Source organism: Anthonomus grandis, chromosome 15, assembly GCF_022605725.1.
Source record: "Anthonomus grandis grandis chromosome 15, icAntGran1.3, whole genome shotgun sequence".
Lineage (NCBI taxonomy): Eukaryota > Metazoa > Arthropoda > Insecta > Coleoptera > Curculionidae > Anthonomus > Anthonomus grandis.
In genome coordinates this window covers 14200940-14227678 of record NC_065560.1, presented here as the reverse complement: position 1 = coordinate 14227678, position 26739 = coordinate 14200940, and the positions used below count along the sequence as shown (strand labels likewise).

The 26739-nt window shown below is 35.0% G+C and overlaps 1 long non-coding RNA gene across 1 annotated transcript in view; it reads left to right on the top strand.

Moving 5' to 3' along the window:
• Positions 1 to 26739, top strand: part of LOC126745282 (uncharacterized) — a 46798-nt gene that overhangs the window by 7282 nt on the left and 12777 nt on the right. Inside the window, exon 2 of the long non-coding RNA XR_007663501.1 lies at positions 2612 to 2845. This is a non-coding gene — a long non-coding RNA (uncharacterized LOC126745282). The remainder of the gene's footprint in view (positions 1 to 2611; positions 2846 to 26739) is intronic.

Genomic DNA, 26739 nt, shown 5'->3' with positions numbered 1-26739 from the left:
ATTACAACGATGGAAAAAGCTCAATTGATATTTTTGATCAAGTCAAGCTTTACATCGTACTCTTGGATGGTACAAAAAATTGGTCGTTGAAACTATTCTTGACATTTCTATGGGAAATGCCCATTTATTTCTAAGTAAGTTCAAAAGAGGACATTTTAATATTTGACTTTCGTTTGTTCGTTATTAAAGATTTGTTGGAAATTTGAAGGTACCCCATAAGTCTTTTATTATATACATTCTAATTAACAGATATTTTTTTAAGGAAAAATTAGCAAACAATAGCAAATTATACAAAATCGTGTCTGTTTGGTCACACCGCAGTTGTGAATTTTACTTGATCTAGCTGACACTGGCGTTACAATTAATGGTATAACGGACGAATCTCACATATATAGAGGCTGATATAAAGGCTGAACAAAAGTTACTTCTTAAGTCTTAAAGGTTTAAAACCGGTTTCATATCTTATAAGAACAAAAAAAGTCCAGTCAACGTTAACGCAGAATAAGCAACATATCATAAAAAGCTACAAATTACTCATTAAAATTGTAATGTGGAAAATTTAAAAAGCTTAGGAATTTATTTTCTGATTGGAATTAGTTAATTTTTAGGCCACATACTTAATGAATACCTTGTATAGTATCAAATAAATAAAAGTCATTTTAGAATCTGATAAATATTAATCATTTTCAAAATGTAGCCTAAAATATTGGCATAACATTTCAAAGATCACTAATTAAAAAAACAATTGAATAAAATTAGCATCTTTTTGGTTTTATTTAAAAATATTTTGATCGTCATGAAATGTTGAACTTTGAAACTTTTTTGATAAAATATGTAGCTTTTTAGCATAAATGGTACATTACGTATAGAAATTCAGATAATTTCATAAGATGTCGTCAATGACTTGATTCAATTTCATATAGATAATTTAATCTTATACAATTCTAAAAAAAAAAAAATAGATTTTGCAATTCTAAAAAATGATAACATGGTTTATAATACAATTTTAAATATTAATTGTATGCACTGTGAGAAAAAATTCAACAATGTTTATTGAGCATCTTCAAAGCTATGTTTATTGCTTATATTATTGTTATTTGTTTATACGATTTTTATAGGCTAATTAATGCGCTTCTGAAGTGATATGAAGTAAAGCCTTTCTAAAAGTTTGTCATGGGGACAACCCTAAGGAAGATATACTTATTGTATTATTACAATATATATCCATATTGCTTAAAAATTCCTCTTCTTATACAAGACCTTAAAGTCTGTTAATTGCAAAGGCGGTTGGTAATCCTGTAAAACAGAAATCCAGCTATACGTCCATCTTTTAGGTGGTCTTCCTAACGGTGGTCGGCCTGCTGGTTTTCCGTCTTTAGCGTTATATGCTAATCTCTCTTGGTGCATTCTGCTTATGTCGTTAAAAAGTAATGGGCTGAAACTATCACCCGGTCTTATTCCTGTTAGTGTCGGTAAGTCTTTTGTTGTTTGATGGTCCACTTTCATCTACTTTTATTCCGGTAGTGTTACCTGTGTTCAGATGATTATGTTTATGATTGATATTGGGATTTGTTTCTTGCTCAATATGTTTAGTATATTGAACAGCTGTACTTTATTAAACGTTTTTGTTAGGTGAATAAAACACACATAAGCAGAATTTCTTTTCTACCTGTATCAGAATAAACAAGGTATCAATTGTCGATATGCTCTTCCGCAATTGCTGTTCTTCAACTTTGTTTTTAATGGTGTGTTCTAGTATTCTTTTGACAATGCTGGTAACCAGTTTCATAGTGCTGCAAAGTAAAGTTATGTCTTTCTAGGTCTCCGGATTGGTTTTTTGTCCCTTTTTGAAAATTGGTATGGTAATACTTTTATGTCACTCTGTTAGTATGCTGGATGTGGTTATTATTTTGTTAAACAGTTCCGCTAATACTCTTTACCTACATATTTTATTAACTGTTAAAGAGTTAATTGGGTATGTTCTTCACTCTCGCAGATTGTCTATTTGAGGTTTTTAATCTTCATACTAACTTTCTCCTCTGTAATCATTAATTTATTCGTGATTCGTTTCCTGTGATTAAAGTTTTACGTATTGTCAGTATTGTCATATAGATTTATAATATATGTTTCCCATTCATTCAGAGTTTCCTATCTTGGTCTGGATATGTGTGTTTAAGAGTTTCTTTCTATTTTTGCGCATCTTCCAAACTTTCCTCTGGGCACGTGCATGTGTGTGCAGAGCTTCTCCCATATTTTCTTTTTATTATTTTGATGGACTTTATTCTTTTGCTCTATTGGTACACTTTTGTATTGTATGTAGTTTTCTTGTTTCCTCGGCCAGCTTTTTTACCTTCAGTGAAACCCAAAGCTTGGTCTTGTTTTACGAGTTTAACTTAAGAGTTATTTTTCCTATTGATTCGTTAGCTGCCTCTTGTATGCATCTCTTTATTATATGCCAGCTATCTTCCATATTCTTGTTTGTCATGTTTCCCGATGTAAGTCTTCCACTTATTCTTTATATAAATATTTGGTGCAAAACAATGATTGAAACAATTTCTTCAAATATTTCAGCTTGAAAGTTAAATATTAAATTTTGTTTTAAACATTCTAGGAATATTGAACATTATAACCGGGAGACTCTACATATACATGGCTGCATACTACAGCTTAAAACAAACATAACTATAAAATTGAAACTTAGCGGCATCAATATGTGGAAACTCTTTAGAGCGTACAATGAATCCAAACATTTTTAAGCTTGAGATGTAATTGAGTAATAGTATGGTATAAGACAAGCAGCAGCAGATCAAACAGGACTCCTAAATCCCTGAATTTGTCTGAACAGGTAAATAGTTCTAAGTTTTAAGTTGTACTCATGGAGGATAGTGTAAAACACATTTTTTGTATTTAAAAAAAGATTACTTATATTATACTTAATTCTTAATTAGTTTTAGATTTAATTGAAAAGTCAAACAATCATTAATAGATTTAATTTTTATAAACAACTTTATATCCGCATATAAGAGATAATTTTCACATTGCTGAGGATTTTCACACCATATGCATCACCGAGACATGGTTGAGGGCACAGATACCTACCTAGTGGTGGAATATTTCCAAAGACTTATGATGTTTAGAACTCTGTCAACTCCTGTTGACAGAGTTCTTGTTGACATAACAATTATCCTAGTTTTGTAATTATGTGATTTTAATGTTTGTGTAGACCCTGCTTAGTCCCTTCTCATGCATCTTAATATGCCCTTTTATTTATTGTTGACATTTTAACTTTTGACCTTGCCAGTAGCGCGATAACTGTTATATGTTGTGACGAAAACCCTCATTGTATATCCCTGAAGATGGAAATCTTATATGTCCGAAACGTGTAAGATAGATGATTTTTAAATAAATTTAGTGGAGGATGGCAGAAAGAATTTAAGTTACCCTTTGACTTTTAATCTTATTCAGTGTAATCACAACCTAAACTATAATAACAGACTATTGGATCTTGTTTTATCTGACTTCACCTGTACTATTTCTCGTTGTAACGTGCCTTTTGTCTTGGAAGATTTACATCACCCCGCACTGTAAATTGATTTTACTGTCTCAGGCCAACGTGTGTATAATTTTCAGCTTAATAAAAACTTATCTCATTCTTTTAACTTTAGAAAGGCCAACTTCCATCTCATTTGAATTGAATTGAATTGACGAAACAGTGGGCTGCCAAGGCAGTTGTGCATATAGGTCTCCTGATGGACCCGTCATGCCCCACCGGGGCACCAGAGCCCAACGGCCTTAGAGAAACTGATAAGCCTCTCTGGTCTGAAGGGCTTAAAGTCGCTCGGTACACTGAAAGTGTTACCCAAGTATTTGAACCTGGCGCGCGTGAGTGCTGGGCACTCCCCGACTACATGGTCAACGGTTTCATCCTCCTCACAGCACCATCAGCATTCCGGGTTGTCCGCAATTCCGATAGTATGGAGATGGCTTCTTAAGTGCCAGTGACCGGTTAAAAGACCTGTCACTAGCCGAATTTTGCGTCTTTTTAGGCGTAGTCCATCTTCGGTGGGTCCACTTGTCCAGCAGACTCTTCATTGACGCGACCGCAACGCATTTGGCAATACCAACTATGGGTTCCGGCCCCATCGGCATATTCGCGGATCCAAGTCTGGCAAGAGAGTCCGCTTCCTCATTACCTGCATGGCCTGCGTGGCCAGGTATCCAGACGAGCTGAACCATGCATCCAACCTGTACCAGTTTTTTCAGGACTTTTATGCACTCTAGTACAAGCTTGGAGCTTACCTTTGCGGCCGTGATAGCCTTAATGGCAGCTCTGCTGTCCGAGCATATTGATAGGCTGTATTGCGGTGTCCGCAGCTTAGGATTTTCTGTCCGCATTTTAATACAGTGAATACTTCGGCCTGGAAGACAGTGGCGTGAATGTGGGATCCCACCAATAAGCCCTGATCCAGCTCTGTTATTCATTCTGGAGCCATCTGTGTACCAGATGATCCCCCTATTTATTTTTTATTTTTTTGCCCGTGACCAAATTTTTGCGTGACCGGTCTCGACAGCACGTAGTTCGCCGAGGACGTATAGCCTGTACGCAGTCCTCATTGCCTCAAATTGCACAACGAGGTCCAGAGGCGGAAGGCTCAGCAGAGTCTCAAGCGCTCTAGTTGGCGCCGTCCGCGCGAAACCCGTTATGCTGAGTCCATCTCCCTTATGAGTCGATCCTTGAAGCTGACTGGTCCACTGTGTATTTATCCTCTAACGTTAATGATGCATGTGGAGCCCTATATGATATATTGAATGGCATATTTGCCGCACAAATTCCTCTTAACCAGCGACGTAAAAGAAGATTTCCAAATTATTATTCTCGAGAATTGATTAAGAACATTTATATTAAAGAAAAGGCTTTCAAGGACTTTAAAATGTATAATTCTCCATTCTCTCAAAATAAATTCCATTCTCTTAGACGCCTTATCAAACTACAAATACGCAATAAATATAAGTTGTATATATCAAACACCGAAAGGAATATTTCTTTGGACCCATCTAGCTTTTGGAATGTTATTGGTTCTAAGAAAGCTGGCACCACGATTCCTGGTACGATGACGTTACCCGATGACGTAGTAATTAGAGACCCACAAGACATAGTTGATGCTTTTGCACTGTTTTTTGGTGAGGCATTTATACAATCAAATTTCATTAACCATTCGTCGACGTCTGATAATGTGCCCCACTTTGACATTTCCAACGTTGATGCTTCCCAGATTATTTTGGCTAGTAAAAAACGCAAAATTAAGTTAACATCTGGTGTAGACGATGCACCTAGCTTCTTGGTAAGAGATTACATTGGTGTCCTAACTGATCCTCTGATCTACATTTTCAAATTAATACTGTCAACAGAACAGATTCCTGAAATTTGGAAGACTGCTAAAATAATACCTATTTTAAAAGCTGGGGACTCTGATCAAGGCTGGGATTCTAAAATCACGACACATCGAATTCGATCGCGACTCAGTCGTGACGACAAGGGTGATTCTAAATTTCAATCGTCGGCTAAACTCGTTTTATTAGATTTGATTTAGGTTTCTTGGTATATATTTGTTATTTTCCCTAATATTTGACAGAGGGAAACGTCTATTGTCTTTTCTATTGATAAACACTAAGAATTTTTATTTATTTGGTTAATTTTTTTTGCCTTCGTGTTTTTTTATTTAAATATATGCCTATATTATTTAAAAAAAAAAAATGTCGTTTAAAATCACCACTTTCCATTGGAAAATAATAATTCAATTCATGGAAAATCACAACAACTTGTGTTCATCCACTTTTGGTTTTAATATGGCAACATGGGTGCAATCAATAGGACCTATAACATCAGGGAAATTGGATCTCTCTATAAATGTTAATTTATTAATTTCTCTCATCATCAAGGTGATTGTCAATAATTTTAGTAATTTTATGGATTCAACGACTTGCAGTAGTTTCGCTGATTCCGAATTTAAAATCTTGTCCAATGCTTCTATGGTAATAATCTGTGCCATAAAATATTGACATACTAAAACTGCCCATTCAATGATAACTCTACTTCCTCTGCTTCTATTATTAACAGAAGGTTGTGGAAAATAGGGTCGAATTAAATCTATTAGTTGTGTTTAAGAAAGCTTCTTGATATACTAATGAAAACCTGGTATGACTATTGGTAAACAATAAATGAAACAAATACGTTTAAAAAAGGATGCTGTCACATTATGCACGTATTAAAAAAGGAAGAAGCTATATCGTCTGGTGTATACGATATACCCAATGTCGTCGACAAATCGTTAAAAACTAGGCACTCCGCAAGACACTCACGACTGAAAATTTTATTTAGAATCAGTCATATCGAGTAATCGTATCGAATCGTGATTTTAGAATCCCAGCCCAAATCGTGAACTACAGGCCAATCTAATGAATCTGTAACTTCTCAAAAATTCACGAAATTAACTTGAATCGGTCCCTATTTAGTCACGCAAAAAAACTCATCTTTGTAGACCAGCATGGATTTTTTAGCGGGCGATCTTGTGTTACTAACTTATCCTGTCTGCCTAGCCACATCTGTGAATCACACTTGATGTTAATACCCAAGTCAATGTTATTTATACCGACTTCCAAAAAGCCTTTGATCGGATAGATCACTATATTTTGCTGCATAAATGACTTCAGTATGGTTTTTAAGAGAGATTGTTTAATTTATTTAATTGGTAGATCTTAATATGTCGAATATAAGGGCTTTAAATCGAAACTTTTCAACGTAACGTCGAGTGTGCCACAGGGCTCGAACCTGGGTCCGCTTCTGTTTAGTTTTTTTATAAATGACTTGATTGAGTCATACTTGTCATAGGCTGGCTTTTGACGATGATTTGAAGCTATATTTAAATGTATATGGTTTGGAGGATTGTGTTTTTCTTCAAAACTGCCTAAATATATTGGAGGAATGGTGCGCTGTTAACAGGTTAGGCTTGAATGCGGCTAAATGTAGTGTGGTCAATTACTCTAGATCAAAAACGGCCTTAAATTTTGATTACTTTATTAATGATACTATTTTGAGTAGATTAGAGCAAATTATTGATCTTGGTATCACCTTCACTCTGAATCTACATTCGTTCCACAATTCAACAACATAGTCAAGTCAGTCCTGAGAAGGCTTGGGTTCATAATTAGAAGATCTCAGAGTTCTTCTTTGGAATCTACATTAAGGCTGCTTTTCTGTTGCTTTGTGAGATCAAAACTGGAGTTTGGCTGCCTTATATGGAACCCGCTCTATCAGAATCATGTTGGTCTCCTTGAATCTGAATTTGCTAAGTTTTTGGCCTTCAGACAGGATGGCATATCTCCAGTTAGAGAGTTTGATCATCGGCAACTATTGGAACGCTTCAATCTACATTCATTACATCTCAGAAGAATTATCTTCTCTGTAAAATTCCTCCATGGGTTACTGAATGAATTCATTGATAGTCCTGTACTTCTTTCTGGTGTACGTTTCATGGTGCCTAGGCTTAATGCTAGACATCCCCTAACATTCTTTCTGCCAAGGTCTCATACTAACATCCTGTTGAAATCGCCACTATATACAATATGCGTTATATTTATTCGGATCTGTCACACGGGCGATATAAATTTCTCTCCGATTCATGTGATTGTCGATATCTTGGTGGATCATTACTCTTGGGATTAAGACCCATGTGTTTAAGATATAGTTAGTAGGTATATTGCAGTTAATTTAATTTAATTTTGTTGAATATGTGATTATCTTGTTAAACTTTTATAATTGGGTTTTTATATCATATTAAGAGTTATTTGTTTTAATTTTTTGGATAATTTTTGAGATTGTGACTTTACTTTTTTTCTTTTTTTTAGATTCTTCTAGGTTTGTTTTGTGTTTTTTTTCTTTAAACTATATTTTTTATTTTTAATATAGTGCAACTTAAGGGCCCAAAGTTGTTGTTACAACGATTGGCCAAAGCAGAAATCTAAAAATATTAAAACTAGCGAAATAAAAATATACATACATAAATACAAACGTAGCCTAACTATATAAGTTAAAAAATCAAGTACAACAATATGCCACTATTTATCTGTTATTACCGTGTTACGCTTCGCTTATTAATAACCATATTTGTTTGCCAGTGATAATTTTTTATTGATTGTAGTTGGGGATCTACTATCTATTAGTATAATTCATAAATGTAAATATTAATAATCTAATAGTTCTCTACTAACACAAAATAAAGGTTAACATGTTTGTCAGTTGTTGGGTGCCAAAAAAACACGCAATATTTTTTTATTAAAACCCTTATTATATTTTTATTTCATAAAATGCTAGATTAGAATAATATAAGACCAGTGGTGGCTCATGAGTTGGAAATATGAAGAATCTGTACAGCAACAAGCTATTTGATGCTATATACGCTAAGCTACTTATTCGGACTAAAAAAACTGTAGCCAATTCTCAATTGAATGTCCTTGCAGAATATTCAAACTTTTTAAAAGGAATTTTGAAGGAGTTCGCTTTCTAAAAACAACTTATTAATAAATTAATGATATCAATAGGAGATACTCATATGACCCAGAAACGTATGTAAGGATCCTGATAGAATTCTGGAGCCTCTACAAGAGTTATGATAGGCCAAAGAATTTGGAAATTCTGATGAATTATCTCGGTTTCACGTCGGACTAGTTAAATCAAATCAAATCAAAATGCTTTATTGTCAGAAAATTTACATTTTGTCGACAAAGCCAAAGGAAAAAATACAAATATAAACAAATAAACATAAAAAAATACTCAGACAAAATACACACAAAGTAAATAGGTACATAATAAAACAAAAATACTGTACAAATGATCAAATTGTACAATTTGGTCGAAATACATAAATAAAATAATTTTTATATACAAATATACACACAATTATATGTATAAAATTGTCAAAAACCTTAGTCTCAAAAAAAAAACATACAATAAAATAAAACATGCAATAAAAAGCAGGCAAACATTTTGCAAATAATAGGTAACTAATAACGCCAGTGTGTATGCTTTAAAAGGAAATATTAATAAAGTCTTCTACTGTATATAGGGCTTTTTGCAGTAGTAAAGATTTTAGGGCATTGCGAAAACAACTAAAAGTCATCGATTTTATTACGGAAGGCAGATGGTTGTGCATTTTTATTGGTGCATAAAGTATAGAGTTCGTTACTAATTCCGACCGTAGAATTGGCAGATGAAGATTATGATCAACGTTCCTTAGTGAATAGCTGTGGGATGGTCTTTTTGGAATCTGCGACACATGTTTGCGGATAAGGCAGATAGATTCAAATATAAATAACGAGGGAAGAGTAAGGATCTTATATTTTATAAAATTTACTTGGCAGTGAGCTCTACTATCAAGTCCTAATAAGTAGCGAAGCGCTCTCTTTTGAAGTTTACATATACGCTCAAATTGGGTCATGCAGCATGTACCCCAGAATGGAAGGGCGTAACGAAGATGTGACTCAAAAAGAGCATAATAAACTATTTGGCCGTGAAAAAGCCTAATTCACTTGAGATTGATCTTATGGCAAAACATGCCGAGCTTAGTTTTTTAGATAACGTATCTATGTGCAAATCCCATTTCAAAGAGCCGTCCACAACAAGACCCAAGAACTTGACAGACTCAACAACCTCCATACTGGTATTGTTTAGAATAAATAGAGGAATGGTCGTTTTATATGATAAGACTTTAGTTTTTGAGAGATTTAGGCATAAAAGATTGGAATCGCACCACGATTTAATGAAGACCAAGTCGTTGGAAATTGTTGTTTGTAGTGCCATTGCATTCGGATTGCTCCAAGTGAAGCTAGTATCATCAGCAAAAAGACAGATTTTTCCGCTTATGTTCAGGCTGGCCAAATCATTTATAAACAGCAAAAAGAGCAAAGGACCCAAAACGGAACCTTGAGATACCCCACATTCAATTGGTTTACAAGAATATCTTGACGTATCGACCTTTACAAGTTGACTTCTGTTGCACAAATATGACAACCAACAAATATTAAACCATTGAACGGATATACCTCTGAATCCATAGTGCTGCAATTTGTTTATTAAAATAATGTGGTTTACGCAATCGAAAGCCTTTGAAAAGTCACAGAAAATTGTTGCTGTTAAGTAATTTTTGTTAATATTTGAATAAACGCTGTTAAATAGGGAGAACATAGCATCGTTGGTGCATTTTTTGCTCAGGAATCCAAACTGATAAGGGGTTAAGATATTATATTTAAACAAAAATGACAAAAACCTTTTTTAAGCCAGGCCAAAGTTTACCGAATAAAATATATTATATAGTATTTTATTCAGTAAACTTTGGCCAGGCGTTCTATGATCTTTGAGAGGGTTGGAAGAAGTGCAATTGGACGATAGTTTGAGGCTTGATCTTTATCTCCTCCTTTATGTAATGGAATGATTATTGCAGTTTTGAGGCAGTTTGGAAAGATGTAAAAAGCTTGAATTTGTCTTATCCTTCTCTGAAAAAATTAAGAATTTCCTTGCATAACACAGACGGTTAAAAACCTTGCATCGCACATACAAGAGGAAAAAATCAAATTTGCTCCAAGCTAAAAAAGGATTTTAGAAATAATTTTTGTTTTCAAACAAGCAGTAATAGTGTGATCATAGATAAAAAAAATAACAAATCTTGTAGATTAAAAAATGTCTTTTGTTACTCCAAAGTCCTGCACCAAATTTCAGAAAAAAGTTCTGAATAAAAAACATTTTTTTTTTAAATTTTAACAATTCGTATTTCAAAAATGAGACGTTTTTTGATATATGGCGAAATTTTATTAATTATATATAAATATATAATATTTTATATTTATTTTATTAAGAAAATTAAGGCTAATTCTGAAAACAGAATGCGCTAATAGAGTTTGGATAATGGAATCCGGGACACCCTGTGTATGAAACAATGGGCAGCGACTCAGATTAAAACTTACTTAGATGCGGCTTATAGTAGTTCTGCATCGACTTTAAAGATGTTTTGTTTTGAACAAATTTAAACTTGCTCGAAATTTCAACTTAAAATAAAGCAGAGTCGAGAAGTGGCAATACCAGAAATGATTGAACAAATATATTGTATTATTAATGATGATCGATGATTAAAAGACAGACATTTCAATTAGTAGGGTAGAAAATATTTAGCACATTTCAAACATTTGTGTTTGGAAAAACTGTCTGCCAGATGGGTGCCGCGATTGTTGACAGTTGAAAACAAACTTATCCGAATGATCAATTTTGAGCAGTATTTATATATTAATTATCTAGCACATTTTTGGCGTAGACTTGTGACTTTGGATAAAACCTGGATACATATACGTTGGCCTACACTACACTCCTGAGTCGAAGCAGCAATCAAAACGGTCAATCGCAGCTGTTGATAATGAAAACTGGAAAGACAAAAGGGATTCTCAAGGCTTAATATTAAATGACTATCTACAGAAAGGTCAACATTCACTGTTGACTACTATGCAACATTTTTTGGTCGTTTGGATGTAAATATTTAAGAAAGAACCGTCCATAACACCACAAAAAGTTATTTTTTTTTAAACAGTACACACAATTTTACACTTACTTACTTGAAATATCAAAATAATATATAATGATTTAATTATATTTTTTTCCTTTCCGAACCTAAAAAAGTAGCTCACAGGACCGAGATTTCCTTGCCTAGCCCCGCCATCTTTAATGCTGAATATATCGGATAATAATATTATTGTCACAGGGTATATATAATATAGCATCATATCTTATACTTGTATTATATTCAAAATACTAGTATAAGATAGTATAAGTATATATCAGGCAGTGTACTAGTATAAGATATATCAGGCAAGTGCTATAAACCGTTATCAGGGTTAAAATATCTTGCGTCGAAAAGGTTGCTTAAAGTATTTTCAAAAAAGTTATGAATGAAGGAAGGAAAACTGCTGTACAAGTGACCTCCTATAAGTTATATGTGATCTAAGGTAAGATTTAACTTTCTCAAAAAAACCTATCTAGTAAATTATATTGCATTAAAATTAAAAATTAAGTTTTACCTGAAGTATATTTGTTAATTTATAAAATCAGTTTTAGAAATATGCAAATTGAAATTGTAATATTTTGATATTAGGTATAATTTTATAAAACACCTTATATTATAATAAAATTACATATATATTAAATATTTTATTTTTAAATAGAAATTCTATAATAATAAATTTTTAAAAAGATCTTTTTTATTATGGAGAAAGATTACTCTTCTGTTACAGAAGTTCAACAAAAAATATACCAAATATAGTTTAACCCAAGTTGCTTATTAAATTTTGCATTTAAATAAATCAATAATTTAAGTTGTGTATGGAATTTTTAATTAAATAAAATTAAAGGCAAATCTTAAATAGTATTTACAAATCTTCTTAATCAATTTCCCATAGCAATTTCCGTAACTGTTAATTAAAATTACTTACACATTTTGTTGATTTGTTTGACAACAAGTTTGATCTAAAACTCTCACTATACTACACACTACATAGCCAGTTAACTGTTAAACTGTTATGTCGCCCCTTTCCTTCTAACATTATTACACCACATTGACTGCTGTTTTATTTCAAAATGTTACACCACCTAATAGCAGCGCTATAAGGGACTCACCCTTATAGATCTTATTTTATGTTACCTACTCGATGACCTTTTGAAGGTAACAGAATTTGGTATATTCAGACCGTTTTAAAAAAATGAACAGACTCTAGAATAATAAAAAATTACTATAAAAATATGTTTTTATAATCAAAGAACTACACTTATCAATTAAGTTTATTAGAATAATTTTATTATTTTAGTAATTTAACGTATAACTGGTTCGACTTTTTTCAAGATTTGTATGTGAATACGATTTTTTTCATGATTTTAATAAACGAAAGGGTTTGATTTATTGACTAATGCGGGTGGTGCCGAAAACTTTTCACCCCGGAATTTTCTTAGATATTAAAAAAAAAATAGTATCAATTTATAGAAGTTAGGTGATTAGACACGGTGTTAGTAGCTCCGACTGATTTTTAAACTCATCGCAATTATTGTATTCTAAATACCATTATAATTAATTATTGAACATAATGAAGGTTTTTAGTCAATGTAAATTTCGTAAAAGTCAAATATTTTACCGCCCTATATTTTTGTTATTAATTGTCAAAATAGTCAATGAAAGCTTTTTTTGCCCAAAAAATAATTTTTTATTTGATGTGGCAATAAAACAATTCGTAACCAATTTCGCGGCTTCAAAGTTGCATCATTAAACCAACAAACATGATATGTATCCATAAGTTCTGAAGCGTATTAATGATTATTACTATTGTTATTATTTTTTATTTGTTATCACACATAAGTGAGAATGAATTTTTATGCCTCGGGTTACAATGATCTGTAAAGGTATTCACTTACTTTATAGAAAGAGTACGATGTATTAGCTCCATCGCTGCCAAGATAACTTCTTTTTGCATCAAGCAAATAAGGATTTTGGGTACATTTTTGCAGAACGATTGAGCTCGATTTAGTAACGATTATTATTATTTTTGTTACTATAACTTATTACTAACTACTATTATTATAACTATTAATATTAGTATTATAATTATTATTATTAGTATTATTATTATTCTGTTTTAGCTCGCTGATAGCGGTGTTGTCAATTTCATCGGCCTGAAGGCAAGATGAATTTTGCTATGGTAGATTTAGGAACTTTCGAACAATGTTGCATGTATTCAGTATAACAGATTTCTGTATAGTGACAATCGTCCAGGAGGAAAGACCCAATGCGTTAAGGTTTTTGGACAGTGTTAAAGGGACAATTCCAGTGGATGAAATAACTAGAGGGGGTATATATACATTATCTTGCCTCCATTGTTGTTTTATCTCGAGAGCTAGATCTGCATATTTAGCAAGTTTAGTGTGTGTCGTTTCTAGGACATTATTGGCATTTGGCACTGCTATGTCAATTGCAAAAAGAAAGGTTTTCTTTTGGGCTTTGTTTATTAAGATTATTTCTGGTCTGTTTGAAGTGAGCGTCCTATCGGTCAAAACAGTTCTGTCCCAGTAGAGGCGAAAGTCGTCATTTTCAAGTACAGTTTCTGGTTTGTACTGGTAATACAAACCTAAGTTTCGCCAATTAGATGATAAAGTTTTGCCAGTTCTTGATGAATAATTTTTGCCACATATTCATGTCGGTGCAGATATTCGGCAACTGATAGAGATGTGCATCCTGATGTTATATGTTGAATTGTTTTCGGTACGCGCAGGCATTTTCTACATCGATCGTCGATTACTTTCTCATCTTTAGTAATATACTTAAGGTAATTTTTTGTAGTAATCACCTGGTCTTGAATAGCCTTCAGTTTCAGGAAATAGATCTCTACGGGTCAACCAGTAGTTCGACGTTTCATAATCGACATGTTCGGCATTAAGTTCGTGAGGATGTTTTCCGTGTATTGCCTTCTGCTTCCATGTGTTAACTTTAATGGCTGTGTGCTCTGATCTTGTTACAGTAATGTGTTCTGCTATACCTACACGGAGATTCAAGGGTGTGTATCCGTTATCCGCTAGCGCCACTGCTCTATGAAGAGAAGAGGTTTCCCTAATCGTGAGGAAGTATTTCTGAAGATCTGCTACTTGTTTTCTGAAGAGAAAAGAAATATTAGTTAGTCCTCTGCCACCCTTGGATCTGGAAAGAGTAAGTCTTTCGATGGCTGACTGAGGATGGTGTGCTCGAAACGTCGTGAGGGTTATTCTGGTCTTTCTCTTAATCTCCTCAACATCAGTCTTTGTTCACCTAATGACTCCAAAAGAATACGTTAAGACAGGTATAGCGTAGGTATTAACCGCTTTAATCATATTCTTACCATTCAGTTTAGTTTTTAAAATTTGCTTAAGACGATTGATATATTCCTTTTGGAGGTTCTGCTTCATTTTCTTGTGCTCTGTATGGGCTGACTGATGTACGCCTAAGTACTTATAAGTTTCCCCTTCTTCCATAGCCTGAATGAGACTACCATCTTGTAATTCAAAGTTGTTGGTGTTGTGTTTACCTTTGATAACTGTTTGAGTTTTGCATTTATCGATACCAAAGCTCATTTTAATGTCGTAGAAACATATTTCAATTGTTCGCAGTAATGAGTTGACATGCGTTGATGTCCCAGCATTGACTTTGATATCATCTATGTTCATTAGATGTGTAATATTATATAGGTTTTCCCTGTTATCTTTCATTTCTGCAGTTAAGATTCAACTGTGTGGTCCAGGAACCCATCATATGTTTTAATAAATTGATAAGCGGTGGAGCGACTTTATCAATCTCAAGGATCTTAAGCAGCCAAGTGTGTGGAATAGTATCGAAAGCCTTACGGTAATCTATAAAGGCGGTGTATAAGTTTCTCTGCTTCTGTATTGCTTGTTCCATAATTACAGTGTCTATAAGTAACTGTTCTTTACTTGAGACCTCTTAATGCAGCCTTTTTGTTCTAGAGCGATAATTCCGTGGTCTTCGCAGTGCTTATAAATTATTTTTGCAATGCATGCTCTAAGCAGTTTAAAGATTGTAGGCAGGCAAGTGATAGGCCTATAGTTTGCAGGATTTTCGGTATCGTTATCTTTTGGCAGCAAATATGTTAGTCCTTGTGCAATGTAAGTTGATATTGGATATTATTATTATTATTATTATTATTAATATTTTAAGATTACATGCCAAAGGGCAATCGCACTTCTTCCTGCGAAGAGTGGACATTCACTTATCCCAGATCAGAAGGATGAAGCTCTGATGAAGTTCTTTCCATGTTATCGGACTCTCTTCGTTAGCTTTATTTACATATAATACACTTAAACTAAAATTACATGTTTCTTAAACTAGTTGACGTAATCTGCATTTCCAATGATTTTTCTGACGATTCGAGCTGTGGATAATAGCGTCGAGTTCTGCCTTGGCTTATAGATGCTTTTCTTAAGATAGAGCAGTTTTATGGTTTCGATCAGGCTGTTTGGTATTACTCCTGTAGTTGACGGAAGAATTGGAACTGTCTGAACTCCTCTTATTTCCCATTGTCTTCAGATCTGGTGTTCTAGGTCCTTGTACTTAATAATCTTTTCATTATATTTCGCTCTTAGGTTGTTATTATTAGGAATAGCTACATCAATAAGGGTTGTCTTCCTCGAAATTTTATCAATTAGTATTAGGTCAGGCCTATTGTTATTTACTCCTTGGTCTGTAAGTACAGTGCGGTCTCAAAACAATTTGTGTTGCTCATTTTCAAGAACGGGTTTCGGCTTATAGTTATAATATGGTACCTGGGCTGCTAATAAGAGGTTTAGTTTTTCTATGAGCTTTTGATGCAGTATCTTTGCAACTAAATCATGCCGTTCTTTATATTCCGTTGATGCAAAAGTTTGATATCCACTGGTGATATGCTAAATGGACTCCGTTGTGTCACATTCGTACCTAAATTTACGGCAAACTTTAAAAATTATTTCTTGTTAATGATCTTAGATAGCCACAAGCAACCCTTCAGTTTCGGGAAAAAGCTGTCACGAAATCAACCAGTAGTTCGACGCCGCTATGTCGACATATCTTGCTGAACTTCGTCAGTATGCCTTCCATGTAGTGGCTTTCCCATCTAAATTTGCATTTTTTCTTGCAAAGTGTATTTCAAGCTCCTGGAGTTTATGTGGTGTTGAGTCGTCTGTTTCACATACGACATGATGGATGTCTGATGTTTCAGCGTTTCTTAAGAAAAATTATCGCAAGTTGCTAATTTGCTGAGTCAGCTGCTTTCCTATGTCAGCCATTCCTCTTCCTCCGACAAAGTAGCGTAGTTCGTTCTGCGGCACTGCGCGGATGATGCTTATAGGCTTTCGTTAGTGTTTTAGGCTTTTTTTGCTTTTCTTTGTTCTTGATGTCCATTTTAGTTTATCTTATAATACCAAAAGAATAAGTTAGTGAAGTGACTCCATATGTTTTAATAGCTTTAAATAAGTTTCTTTTATTAAGACTTATTTTAAGGAGTTGTCGCATTCTTGTAGTGAGCTTAGTAGTTAAATCATTCTTTCCATTTCTATGGTATATTCTTTGCGTCTGCTTTATTCCTAGATATTTATAGAATTCTTCTTCATCCATAGCATTAATTATCTGACCGTTTTCTATCTGAAAATCACCTGGTTGTAGTTTACCCTTAATAATGTTCACAGTTCGGCACTTATATAGTCCAAAGGTTATTCTTATAGAACTTTTCCACTATTTTAAGCATTTGTTCTAGTTGTTTTCGTGTTACCGCAAAAATTTTTAAATCATGCATATAAAGTAGATGGTTTACTCTTGTTAGTTCTCTATTATTCTTGTTTAGGCCAATTCCCTACCTATAGTTGATTTGAGTTGGCTAGAGAGTGGGTCTATCGGAATGCAGAACCAAAGTGGACTTAATGCATCTCCGTGGAATATACCCCTATGAATATGAATCATATCAGTTCCAATGCATACCGTTCGGCACCTGAAGTTTTTTTTTAAAATTCGTCAAGATACCATAGTGAGTTCTAGAAAGGAAATTATATGACTATCTATTTTGTACAATTTAAATACATTAATAAGCCATTTATGTGGAACTGCAGCAAATGCTTTTCGGTAGTCAATGTATGCTGCGAAAAAGTTTCTCTTGTTGTTAAATGCTTGATTACTAAATGCCTACGGAGTCGATAATTAGCTACACCCCATGGCACCTCTGGTACCTTCTGTCTGTTGAGCTGCTATGATGTTATTCTGGCCATAATGTCTGTAAATACGTTCTATATTGCGATATGTAATTAGTTTATAGAGTGTGAGTAAGCTTGTTATTGGCAATTATGGATATTTAGCCAAATTTGGGTGTTTTGGCAAACCTTGGATAAGAGTTAAAAAATTGAGCATATTCTAAGGATTGCGCTGTTTAGAAGGTCGGCCAGTTGTTGATGTGTTGACCCCAATTTCTTAATCCAGTAATTTTGGACGTGATCTGGGCTCGAATCTTTCCAGTTATGTAGCTTTTTTATGACGTTAATAACATCTCAACTGAAAATAATAAAAATGCCATTTGATTATATGTTTGACACTTGTTATTCATCCAGCCATTCAGTAGTGAAGTTGCATCCACTAGTCGTTGATAATTAAGTGCCACAGAACTCCTCTATGTTTTCTTTAGTGGAGTAATTGCTAATGGCAGTATTTCTTGGAGCAGTATAATTAAGCTTTCGATAAAATTGCTTCAAAAAGTATATTATCTTGTTTATATCTTTTTAAGAGACCTGTGTATGTTGTTGGGTCTGACGCATTATGTTCTCTACTCTTTCTTGTACTTTTCTGGTTCTGATACATCCGATGTATTCCTTTAGCTGGCCAATGTCTTTCCTAGTATCTTCAATCTTTTTTAGTAGTCTTCTTTCCCAAGGCGGTATCGGTCTTTCATTACGTGTAATACTTTGCTAGTTATTTATTATTTTTATTCCCAAGGTTTTAATAACAGTGGTAGCCGCATAGTAGATTATTAGATGAAGCTGTTCAAGTGTCGTAACCGAAAGAATATAATCAGGTATAATTAAGTTGGAAGCATTAAGAAGAATAGCCAATTTACGGAAAAAGTTAACTCTAGGAAGAGCTGGTCTTGTTGAGAGGTTTATGCTTTTATACTTTGCCATTGCCCTTTTAAACTCTGTTCTAAGTTTAACAAGTCCTTTATCAATACACTCATTGTTCCGATCTTCTAGTAAGGGTGCTAGGTCTGGTGAGTCTAGGTTTTCTCCCGATTTTATTTTCTCGTGGTCGGCATTGTCCTGAAAATTGTCCCTTACTACGCTCAAGGCCCGTTGATCATTTATTCCTGCTGAAATTTCCCTTTAAATAGAAGTAATTCTATAACTATATCGGACAGCCTGCTAACACAACTGGAGAGACAGTATATCTAACGAAAACTTTGTGCATTGGAGAAACGGTTCGGTAGATCATGGCACATCACCAAAGATAATACTCTGGGTATACACAACTGTGCTTAAATCCATAATTACATACGTAGCACCAATATGGTGGCCAATATATACCAATATATGTTACCAATATATGCGGCAGAAAAGAATACTGTTATTGAGACACTCAAGAAAACACAAAAAAAACGTGTCCGAGATTCGAAACACTAGAAAACCTGAAGCAAAAAGGCTATTATTAAATAAAGATCATAACGAAAGTTGGACACAATGCCATATTCACTGCAGCCATGCAATCGAAGATCAGGATAGCAGTGGACGTTCTAGATGATGGACAACAGGACAAGGCAACTCATGCTGAACCTGAGCCTGGAAGTATCAGATTTACAGGCAAACATAATGGGAATCCAGACCTGTGTCCAAGTGATTAGAGAAGAGGCGTCAAGGGGTCGAACCTTCACAATCATTACAGGGTACCAGGTAGCAACAAATGCTTTAGGATAGTTTCAGACTAGATCAAAGAGTGTATAAAACTGCTCGGAGGTCTCACAGAAGACATAGCCAAAGCAAAATAAGCCAGAGATAATCCTATTACTTAATATGGTGCTACAAAAAGGAAAATTGAACTTGCAATAAAAGGGGCTAGCACCAGACTCATAGGCTCAGAACCAACATGCTATGTCATCGATAAAATATGGAAAAGGGATATCAGGCACTAGCTGGAACTTAAGCACAAAACTACTGGGAAGAGCTACCAAAACTACCAAAGCAAGAACATACTGGGCTACTCCAGGCAAGAACTGCAAAAGGTAGCAGAACTGCTCACAGGCCCACACCTACACAAAATCGTAAAACTAGATACACCGCGTTGTTGTGATTCTGAGGAAGATGAAGAAACCACTCTTCACATTCTATGCTTCGGTGAAGCATTTAACCCGCGACCAGGGCGACAGTCCTGGGCGAAGGCGAAGCCAAACACCAAATAGGATATGAACGACTCAAAAGGGTAAAATACCCGAGTAAACGGTAAAATACCGTTTTTTTCTACAAAATACCCGAGAACACGAAAATTTTCGTTGCATATTCTCTAATGCGCGCACACAAAAATATCGACTTTTTTTTATTTGTGAAGAATATATTATTAGGATGTTACGTCATTCCATCAGTCTTATCACGAGGCAGCTTATGAATAGCAAATTTTATACTCTGGCAATGGTCCAAGGAAAAATAGTAAACATTCTCCGATTTGCGTAAATTGATTTAATTTAAACTTTTTGCAAAAAAAAAATTGGCGCCAGATTATATTTCCTTTAACTTTAAAAGTGCTTTATTAAAAATTTATTATCATTGCTAAAATGCGTTTGAATTATAACTATGCCGGGCAATTCTTTTTTAATATATTTTTTTTGTATTATTAATAACGTGATCGTCGGCGTACTAAATCCCATCAACCAATGTTGGGATCTTTGTCAATTTCTGTTTTCCTTATTAAAAAAGAAACAAACTGTCAGTGAAGCTATATATCCTTTCATTAAATACCAGCAATAATCGCTTTTCATATTCCTCTGATTTGTTATTGGATTCTGAAGTGCAAAACCTATCAAGAACTGTAACCATACTTTGTTGAATAATTACTATGCATCTATAAATTGGGATAAATATTTAGATAGTATCGATGCTATCGCCTCTGTAAATCAACTTTATGGTGTTATATAATAATATTATATGTTTCTATTTTAATTCCCATGAAAAAAATTAAAAATATGAATTTTCCAATGCATTTTTCTTTTTAGTTGAAAGAATTCATATTTAAAGAAGTTTGCATATTAAAATTAAATCTAACTTCTTTGGAAATACGTGTTATCAAAATTACATTGCAAGAACAGAAGAATGTTTGATTAAAAATACAGAACATGGAGGCATGGTCATAATACTGGGAGAATTCATTCGGGATTCCAAGCGATATGTACTGGAGAAGTCGTAGATACCACGATGGCGATGTTGCAATTGCTAATTTATTTTCTGATTATTTTTCTATGGTTTATTTTAATTCTTTATTATTACTCTCGCCTTTTTAATACTGTTGATGTTTCTTGTAAGTATTGAGGATTATTTTAATGAAATTGAAAATTTTAAAACAAGAACATCATTTGGTTCAGATAGTACAGTTCAGTAAAGTATCGTATCAGATCAGTATCGTATCGTATAGTATAGTATCAGAGTTCCACTTTTTAGGCTATTTATTTTGTCTGAAACTTGCAGTTTTTTAAAGTAAGTGACTGGTATAGTGTATTAAATTATTACAGAGGATTCTGTGGTTAATTTGTTACATTAAAACTTCTGGAAGCACTTGTTGCAGCTTTTGGTGTGGACATGTAAGAGCATATTGTTGATGAACATGCTGTTCTGGCTTTCAATCTAATTTCAATCTAATCTAATCTAATCTTTACTGAACCAATTACTTGTTTTTGGAAAGACTGCAAGTTGAGTGCATTTGGGAAAGGTGCGCAAGTCGATGAAATTTACACTTCTCAGACTTCTCAAGAGCCTTCGATAAAGTTAATAACACGATATTGTTGGATACATTGCGAGCATATGGATTGGGAGATTGTATCATTAAATGGCTAACGAGTTTTCTTACCGTTAGAAAATAGTGAATTTTTTTTTTAATCAAAATATTTTTATCTTATGGGTACGGCAATGCTCTTATTTAGACTCTATTTTGTTTATATTTTGTCTTTTAATGACATATTATTGCTTTCACAATGCGACTTAAATTTTTTTATGTTAATAATTTAAATATGTTTAGACTGATTTATGTCGATAAATGATATTAATTTCTCTTTTTAATTGGTCAATGTTCATTTTTTAAAATTTTGATCATTGTATCAAGTATCATTGTACATAGGTTGCTAACTCTAAACCTCCATTTCTTCTTCTTATTAATGTCCCATATGCATCCTGCACGTTGACGATCTTTCGCATATTTCTTAAATAATTGTAAGGGTGTTTTCTCCTGTCAGACGAAATAGTGTTGCCACATCTGGCAACCCCCCGCTCTAATTCCTGATGTTTCGGAACTACGAGTGTTGTGTTCAACCGGTTCGGCCTTCCATCTTGCTCTGTAGGAACAGCTTCGAGGCCCTCTCAGGATGTGTCTTGGGTAGGACACCTTTGAGTTTTTAACATAGTTGAAAACTCAAAGATCACAGGAGTCTAGTTCCTGCCCTGTGAGTCCAGCAGGCCTCCAGGACGAAGACTACGGGTTCCAACCTGACGTCAGCAGGAGGAAGAGGAGGAAAACCTCAGACCCAGAGACGGCCCCGAGGAAGACGCGAGCCATCGCGCAACCCGACCAAGCTCCCTTCACCTCCAGAGCTGGGTTCAGGAACGCTCCACCTGAGCCCAGACCCGAGCCCGTTTCACCAACCCGCAGAACCAAGATCCCTCCCATCGTAATAAGGGAGAAGGAGAAATTCGAAGATGTCGCCGCCGCTCTGAAGTCAAAAGGAGTACAACATGGCCATGTCGTCAATACTCGTGACGGCATAAAATTTCACCCACAGACCATCACGGACTACAGAGTTACCCAGGACTATCTGGACTCCTCAAAAGTGCCGTTCCACTCCTTCTCCCTGCCAGAGGAGAGAAGACTGTACATCGTCCTCCGAGGACCTTGCGTCCACGGACACGCCCAGACCAGGTGCACGGCGGCACACAAGTGCGTGAAGTGTGGCTAACTTCATGCCACCGCCGAGTACACCAAACCACGCGACCAGCCGGCCACATGTGCCAATTGTGGAGGCCCACACACCGCCAACTACCTGGGATGCCCCAGGAATCCGAAGCAGATCCTAAAGGCAAAAGCTGCCAGACGGGATCGCCCGTTTACCTGGGGTACCCAGGACAACAGCCGCCTCACCGCACCCTCCACAGCTCCGTTACAAGCCGCAACTGCCGTCCCCCCTCCGCTAGGTACAGACCCGAGCGCCATGTTGCAAGCGTTCTTCGCCTCAATGCAGCAGCAGTTTCAAATGCTGCTGCAAAGCATACACCCTGTGACAGCCTGACAAACCCACCACACTCCACGCAAAGGCCACCTGCTCTTTGCAAAAAGTAGCCATTTCCTTAGTTCTTAAGAAATATTCTAGTTAGTTAAGTAGACACGCATCATTTTGATTAACCTGTATATATGTAAACTAAATGTCAGTTTCAAAGTAAAGAAAATCCAAGTAGAGGCCAACACCATAGTATCGTCGGCGTATAATATATATATAATAATAATAGTGATGAGCCTTCCATTCAGCTTGCTTGATACCTGCGTTTATTTTCGAGGGCAATCTAAAATACTTTTTGGACATATATGTAAAAAATCATCGGAGACAAAATACAGCCCTAGCGCACAACTCCCTTGGTTACGTTGGATATTGTGGGATATTGTGTCGTGTATATTCACCTCGGCCGTCTGGTTTCTATATAGTTGTTTTATGATATGAACATCCTTCTCATCTATTGCTCTAAGTAAATCATGTTTGACATTGTCGACCATACTGGTTTTTGTACCGGAAGCTTAGCGAACAAAGATTCTCTTGTTCCCAGTCCCCTAGTGGAATCGAACTGCGTCTCACCGCCCATTCTATTCCCATTTATTATGTTATTATGTATCCTACGATAAATTATTCTGAAGAAAGCCTTAAGTGCATGGCTAATAAGTCTTTATACTCTTTGGGGGGTACTTTTCTTACGAATGAAAACAGAAGTTGATCTCCAGTAGTTTGTGGAAGTCTTATATTCTAATAAATAGACGTAGTAAATACTGCATATACAGTTGTTTTAGTACTTTAGCATAATGTTATCGTGTCTTGTACTTTTACCATTCTTTAACAGTCTTTCCGCTTCCTCTACTTTGAACCGAATGATCGTTGGACCTCTCATTTCAGTAAAAATGGATAATATTTTAAGGTGATCAGCAGTTTCTGCTTTATAGTACACGTTAAGATTTATTGTGGTTAGGTTTACAAATTTCAAATGAAGTCTATTTACCTCTAAAATATTATGGTTATGGTTCTAATAATAAATTCATGTGTTGGTATATTCTTCAACTTTAATAAATCCTAATTTAATCTTTAGTAATCCGGAATTATCAGATTATTTTTCTATAGTAACTTGACTTTCAATTGCATATGCTCGACAAGCAAGAAGTAATATCTGAATGCATTCTAAATGCCATTATATGAAAAGCAAATATTTCAGGTGGCGATTTTATCCAACTTCAAATTCCAACCATTCTCAAAACTAGTCCAATATATTACCAATCTTGTAAGCTTGTGAGACTATATGGCTCAATTCACAATGTATTTAGATAATTTAGTCTGCTCTTAATTTGTGGTCTTTGCGAGTAGACACAATATTTACTCGAATTACTATCGACTGAGTGTCAATATACTAGGTTTGCACGGTACCTTCCCAGTTATCGTGAAAAATGGTTGTTGCATATTTTAACATTCTGCTTAATTTCTTCCTGATTTAAAATAAGCCTTTCTTGATCATTTGTGAGTATTTGTTTTATTACCGTTTTATTTTTGTTACTACCTATTATTTGTTTTAGTTTTTTATGGAAATGAAAGCAGTCATGTAGTCTGTGAAGAATTTAAGCTTCAATTATATATGATTATAATATTGAAGTTGTTAAGAAGGGTGGAACTCGTAAAGGATCTTGGAGTACTGTTGGATTCTAAATTATCTTTTTGTGATCATAGAAGTAATATGCTGCAACGTGGTTATAAACTTTGATTTTATTACTCACTTACTAGATTTAGTTCTGATTTTTCATGCAAATTTTTTGAGGTTTTAAATTTTTTGTATGTCTGGTGGTCTATCATGGAATATGCATCTCAAGTCTAGTCACCATTTCATGATGTTCATTTTATTGAAATTGAAAATATTCAGTTTTCTTTTTAAGAACTTCTCCGTTTAAACCTAAGATTCCTCTGCGCAATTATCATACAGATAATAAGTATGCCGTGGCTCTTGTAATATTGATTTCCTTAAGATTTTGTAGAATAAATTATGTGTTCAGGCATTAGCATGACTTTACATAGTTATACACTAGTTATTTAAATACTCATATCAATATCACTTCTCTAAGTAAATTTTGAATGACCCCATATCTAAAAATATGTCTGCTCGCTAACACCAAAATTCCCCATTCCCCTCCTAAAAATGAACGAGGATCCAGACGTGAGATATACTTCACTAATGTATGCGTATGTGTATACTTCAAATTAAGTAACTAATCCCGTAAAACCTTGTCAAAGTTATCGGCCGGTAACGGTAGTGACGGGCAGCTCAAGTATATAGAAGAAAGGAATGAACAGCTTATGGGATGTTCATTTTTCTCTCATAAATGTATTGCTCTCACCCCCACAGTATGAAGGCTTCTTTTACAAATTTTAAATGGTTCAATTAACTGCAGTTTTTAGGAAAAGTGACATTTCAAACATCTTACAGAACCCGTTCAAAACATTTATACAGGGTGTTTCAGAACTATGGGATCAAACTTCTAAGGGTTGTTCACTGCAACAGTAGAATCAATTTGAGTATAAGAACCCATGAACAGTGACACCGGAAATGTGTCACTACGCCACTATGGCCCTAAGACGCGTTTAAATTTAGAAAAAATTTTAATTACCTAAATAGGATCTGATGCATTTATTTTTACCTTTTGTATATGATACCATTACCATTACCATCAACAATTATTCAAAATGTCTTCCTCCAACCTCAATATACAGATTTAAACGCCGCACATGATTTCGGCGGACTACACTAAAAATTTGATCCTCGTTTTGAATGATTTCAAATGCTGCTGTTATTCGTCCAATTAAGTCTAGCTCTGATTCTACTGGAGTTTCGTAGACTAAAGACTTTACATGTCCCCACAAGAAACAATCGAGCGACATTAAATCGGGTGACCTTAGAGGCCAAGAGACTGCCCCACCTCTGGCAATCCAACTGTGCCCAAACCGCTGAGCCAAATACTCGCGTACTTGTACAGCAAAGTGAACCGGCGCACCATCATGCTGGAACCACATTTGCTGTCTAGCGTTTACTGGAACATTTTCAAGGAGTTCTGGGAGAACTTCCTCCAAGAAATGCAGATAAATAGGTCCTGTTATCCGTTCCGGTAGAAGGTATGGCCCAATTAAATAATCATCAACAATGTCTGCCCATACGTTGATAGACCAACGATTCTGATGTTTTCTTGGAAAAATTGCATAAGGATGTTCTTCGTCCTAATCATGACTATTCCTACTATTAAAAATACCGTCTCTTGTGAAAGAGGCTTCATTGGTCCACAAAACATATCGTAAAAAATTTGGTTGTGCAATGATGTGATTCAGAAGCCATCGACAAAATTGAACTCTAGGATGATAATCGGCTGCAGTCATACCTTGAACTTTCTGGAAGTGGTGAGGATGGAGTTGTTGCTCGTGTAGTAACCGCCAGACAGAAGCGTTACTTGTATTCATATTCTTAGCGACATCACGTGTGCTATTTGATGGTTCATCGGCAACTCGCTGAAGTACCTCTTCTTCAAATTCGACCGTTCTTACGGTTCGAGCGACACCAGTATCATGCATCTTGGTCTTAAACATGCCTGTCTCAGCGAGCCGCCGATGAACCGCAATAAA